This window comes from Armigeres subalbatus, chromosome 2 (assembly GCF_024139115.2).
Source record: "Armigeres subalbatus isolate Guangzhou_Male chromosome 2, GZ_Asu_2, whole genome shotgun sequence".
Taxonomy (NCBI): Eukaryota; Metazoa; Arthropoda; class Insecta; order Diptera; family Culicidae; genus Armigeres; species Armigeres subalbatus.
In genome coordinates, this window is record NC_085140.1 from 5,953,216 (window position 1) to 5,958,998 (window position 5,783).

The window sequence follows — 5,783 nt, forward strand, 5'->3', positions numbered from 1 at the left end:
GGGTGTCCCTCAAAAAACAAGATTTATGATCTGCTCATTTCATTTTTTATTTTTCACGGATGTCACCTTCTGAAGACTTTTGGGGCTTTTCAAAACGCGTGTTTTTCTATAAGAATATCGTCTGTATCTTCTTCCGTTGTCGAGTTATATCAATTTATTTGAAAAAACATGATTTTAGTAAAATTGGTGAAACTTGAGATAAAAAAATAACATATCCCCAATTTTTTGACATAATGAAGAATATTAATTTCTATTTTAGATGCCGTGTAAACATATTTTTTTGGTTTGCCCTAACCGGAGATATTAACTTATGAAAAAAATGTAATTTTGACAGAAAAATGATTATAACTGTTGATCGGAAAAATATATTGTGCATATTTACCCATCAAAAGTTGCATTTTTTTGAGCTCTAAAAGTCACCTGAAGACGACTTTTTCGAGAAATCTAAAACAAAAAAATTTGATCAAAAATACTGTTTTTTTGAGGTACACCCTAATCCAATTAGGTAAAATTGCTCTAAGTCAGCCAACTTAAGAGCTACAGAAAATTTTTTTTTTGCTAAATTGATTGAAATTAGCTGCGCTACAACTTTGTAGAACATAACATGTCAATATTCTGAGAAATAAAAAAAATATTTTCTAATTTTTTTATATGATGGGCCACCCTATTTTTTGGTAGAACCATAATGATGGCCTTACTATTTCGAACAATTTTGTAGAACAACAGTTTTTTCTAAAAAATATAGTTTTGGCGTAAAATTCATCTTTCCGCGTAAATCTGTATCCTGGACCATAGTGCATTGGTATTAAAAATTAATCTAGAACTGCTGCTGGGAAAATGAATGTTCAGATTCATATTCAAAAAGATAGCCCTGGACAATTTGAATCATTACTGATTTTTGTCTAAGGACATCGTTGAGATTGATTTTCCTGCCGTAACTAAGCGACTGTGATTTTTACATTGAAGAAATCTCGGATCAGGTTTCTTTTATGTCTATAGAAAGTCGGTCTTAAAAAGAACCGATTTATTTTCAATAATGCGTCTTCCTAATCACAAACAGAAGCAAAACCAAATGAGAATCTTGAGTGAAAGTTTCACTAATCATGACTGTATACACTCTCGATAGGTAGCACACCGTGAGAGACATTTTTCGGAAGCTGTTACGGTAATGAACTAATTCGGGGGGCAATACCTACCCCATGATAAATTTCTTTTAAAAAGTCCCAATTGTGTGGGGCACCTGTTCTGATGATGCATTTCAACCTGATTTACACAGCTATTATTGCGGAGCTCTGGCTTGGCGGACCTACTTTCTACAAATTTGAGTGGAGAGAGAAAAACATCTGACGAAAGGGTGGATTCCTTCGCCAGACGAAGTGGCCTTAACAGGACACCCAACCGATCGCCAGGGGCAGGCGATCCCGAGCAGAGGCGAAGAACAAAATAATAACATAACAATAACAAACTCTGCTCTAATAACGTTATAAGTTATTGTCTAGCTATTGGGTAAGAAAGTATCAAGTACATATGAAGACTAAAATATGTTATCATAACAGAAACTGTTTTTTGGATGTTATTCTAATGTCAAACTTCCTAACACCATGCATACCACACAAATAGCTGTTTTTGTTGTTCATAAATATTTTTTTACGAAAAATCCAATAATCATGCCATCACAGTGTTTGTTAAAGTATGTCATTACATTATGTGAATCATACCATTCCCCAAAATCCTCTCTCTGCTCTCAGAACAACTCTTTTGCCTTCTCTCTTTGTTTTAACAGCCACTAATTGTATGTAGCAAACCTTGTCCAGAATTGCTTGTTTGATTCCACGGTATAAGACTAGTACGCTTTTGACACGGACTGTGCAAATAGATAGGATAAGGAATCGTCAAGTAATGATTCCACCACTAAAATTCGGTGAGCAGTACGGAGTCGACAAGTAGGGAAAATTTCATAACGCGAATAACGCCTGCTATGTAAATAAATGGAGAAATATGGAAAAATATTCCGTACTATTATTCCGCAAGGTAAAAATGTCATTTCTCCCATACTGAATCAGCTGTCAAATTTTCTGGTAATTTCATAATTTTTTCCGTTAACTCTTCCGTATTAGCAGCGTACGGGGCGATAACATGTGTATAATTCAAAATTATATAGCGTTTTTAATAATTTTGTGAACTGCCACGATGTTTCATTTTTTGTTATCAATAATCCCAAATCAAAAATTTATTAAGAACATTATTTTGAGCTTTTAGTGGCATGTCTTCACTTGTTATAAGACGAGTTCGTACAACACCATTTAATTCCTCCACTTGATTGTACCTCTGGAAGATACGTATTTCGACCTTAACAGTAAGGTCGAAATAAGTATCTGTCAAGGTACAATCAAGTGGTGGAATTAAATGGGAATAAGGTACAAACTCGTCTTATGACAAGCAAAAATTTATATTATTTTCTATTTTCAAACTGTCTCCGTCAAAATGGTTTTGACCACCCGAACAACTTTGTAGAAGACGGTAACTATCTAAATCTAACTGATTTCGAGATATGCAATTTTATAGGTGATTCCTTATACAGTAGACGTTCGATAACTGCAATGCTTTTTAACTGCAATTCGATAGTTGCAACAGTTTTGCAATTATCGGACCGCTAAACTTCAAACTGATGTCAAACTCAATGACAGCTGCATTGCGCTGCACATTTAGATGCACTTTTATTGCATCTGACGTCGATTGACAAACGTTTGACGTCTAGAATGCGTTGCAGTTATCGAACGGCATTCGTTAACTGAAAAGTAAACATTTTGCAGTTATCGAACGGCTACTGTACACTAGCGCCACCAAGCGGTTGAATTTCAAACAAAACTTGTCTCCGTCACAATGGTTTTGACCACCCGAACAACTTTGTAGAAGACGGTAACTATCTAAATCTAACTGATTTCGAGATATGCAATTTTATAGGTGATTCCTTATACACTAGCGCCACCAAGCTTTCTAAATCTAGAAGATTTCGAGATATACAATCTTACAGGTGAATCACTGTACTCTAGCGCCACCAAGCGGTTGAATTTCAAACTAAACTTGTCTCCGTCACAATGGTTTGAATCACTCGAACAACTTTGTAGAAGGCGGTAACTTTGTAAATCTAACAGGTTTCGAGATATACAATTTTACAGGTGATTCCTTATACACTAGCGCCACCAAGCGGTTGAATTTCAAACTTAACTTGCCTCCGTCACTATGGTCTTAATCATTCGAACAACTTTGTAGAAGGCGATAACTTTCTAAATCTAACAGATTTTGAGATGTACAATTTTACAGGTGATTCCTTATACACTAGCGCCACCAAGCGGTCGAATTTCAAACTAAACTTGTCTCCGTCACAATGGTTTGAATCACTCGAACAACTTTGTAGAAGGCGGTAAATTTCTAAAACTAACATATTTCGAGATATACAATTTTACAGGTGATTCCTTATACACTAGCGCCGCCAAGCGGTTGAATTTCAAACCAAATTTGCATCCATTACTATTCTAACAAGATTGAATATTGAATAAGTGGCTATTCTGTCGAATTAATGTCAATTTTGTCTTAAGCCATCAGTTTTTCGATTTGGAAGTTATTATCTCATGTTTGGGTTAAGCCAGACGAGCGTGTACATGTTTGTTTACATTATTCGTAGTCGGAAGCAAAGTGCCACCTCGATAAAAAAACAAATTTCGCTCGAGATTTCGTTGTTTTCGGTGAAAACAGTCCGGGATAATATGTTGTGTTGTGACCAGTGATGTGATGGAATGTGGATGCGATGTTGGACCCGAAGAAGGGCAGGAGATTCGTCACGAAGAGGCACGGTCCGTGTCTGCAGCGCGTGGGGTGATTTGGAGAGTGTCGGACGGAACTTTTCCTGTGTGTTGGCAGAATTCGGTTCGAGGGCTTGTGTACTGGAAGCCTGATTGCGGCAATTGATCCGGTCCTGTCCCTCCTTGTAGGGAGAGGCTGGACCTAGTCGGTAATCGACAACGCCCAAGCTCCCCGGTCGGCGCGGCGTCAGACGACGAAAATCCCGCTGGTCGCCTTCGGGTGTAGCCACGCCGGTACAACTGGGGGCCCTTCATCGGCGAAAGCCGGTTTGGGCATTGGGCGTTGGCAGCTGGCAGGGCCGGAAGGTAGGTTTATTGTTTAATCCCATTAGTGCTTGTATCTTTTAGGTGAATTCAGCTACAGCTTAGGTCCACTTGCCTGCCTTTCAAAAGCAAATTGTAACGTGGTAACTACTGGACTTGGACTGGATGTTTGGCCAGGTCATATTTTTGTAAAACGTGAGTTTTGCTTTAATTGGTTTTAATTAGTTTTAATAACTGACAGGCTAACGTATGATTAATAAATAACAATAACAATAAGTTGGCAGAGGATGATGAGGTTTCGGTGGTAGCTTAGTTTAATTTCCAAAATTTCCGTTTCCGGTTGGTTATTTTGATTTTAAGGTTCCTTTTAAGGTTGACTTGTTCCTTGACAGAATGAAATCAGCTAGATCCTGTGATTTTGTGATCCATTTTGATTTTCCATTTGATTTTCAGGAGTGGAACCCCGGCCTACAACGTTGCCAGGTTTCCTCCGTTCAATCTAAACTCATAAATAGTATGCTCCTGCTTGTTGGTAAGATTTACGATTTCCTTTTGTTGGTTTGACCCAGCACATTTTAAAGGATTTATGTCTACAAACCCAGTTTTCCACCGATAGGTTTAAGGCCCCGGGTTTGTAGGTTCTTGCTAATTTTTCGAATCATTTTTATCAATTTTGCATTTACATTCTGGCACGATGATCTCGTATGAATTCATATAATTATCCAAAATTAGTTTACGTAGCTATTGTGAAAAAGACCACTTGGGTAGCACCTCCTATTACCGTCCGCAACTCGATAACTCGTCTGCGTTTCAAACTTTTTGTATATCATAGGAATCTACAGATGCTAACCGTGTATCGAGTAATTCGGTTCAAATGCGCCTGAGTAATAAACGTTGCGGATGGGAATAGGGTACTGCCAAAATGGTCGAATACTCCAATTAATTAGATTCACTACATTTCTATTATATTTTTTAGTGAACTAAACCACACACGGGAGCTCATAATTCATCAACCCTAGGGTAACCGATGGACAATCTAACCATTTCGATTACATACATCATGCCGGGAAGGTCTTGCATAAGGTATGTATTACTGTTGTGGAAATAAAGCTTAATTCTATTATGATTTATTATGTTTATTATTTTCAGAAAACAACACTCCGCACATTGAATGACCATCGTAGAATCCCACCTAAAATAAATTTTAAAATCGGAATCCTGATTTACAAGACTACAGTGTCGACCCACCCATCAAACAAAATTTAATTTTAATTTAATTTTAATTTAATTTTAATTTAATTTTAATTTAATTTTAATTTAATTTTAATTTAATTTTAATTTAATTTTAATTTAATTTTAATTTAATTTTAATTTAATTTTAATTTAATTTTAATTTAATTTTAATTTAATTTTAATTTAATTTTAATTTAATTTTAATTTAATTTTAATTTAATTTTAATTTAATTTTAATTTAATTTTAATTTAATTTTAATTTAATTTTAATTTAATTTTAATTTAATTTTAATTTAATTTTAATTTAATTTTAATTTAATTTTAATTTAATTTTAATTTAATTTTAATTTAATTTTAATTTAATTTTTAATTTAATTTTAATTTAATTTTAATTTAATTTTAATTTAATTTTAATTTAATTTT

The 5,783-nt window shown here is 34.9% G+C and overlaps 1 long non-coding RNA gene across 1 annotated transcript; it reads left to right on the forward strand.

The window, feature by feature from the left end:
• Positions 1-4,227: 4,227 nt before the first annotated feature.
• LOC134213971 (uncharacterized) lies at positions 4,228-5,369 on the forward strand. Its single transcript, XR_009979591.1, has 3 exons — positions 4,228-4,322; positions 5,104-5,210; positions 5,277-5,369. It is a non-coding gene; the product is annotated as an uncharacterized LOC134213971 (long non-coding RNA).
• Positions 5,370-5,783: the final 414 nt, after the last annotated feature.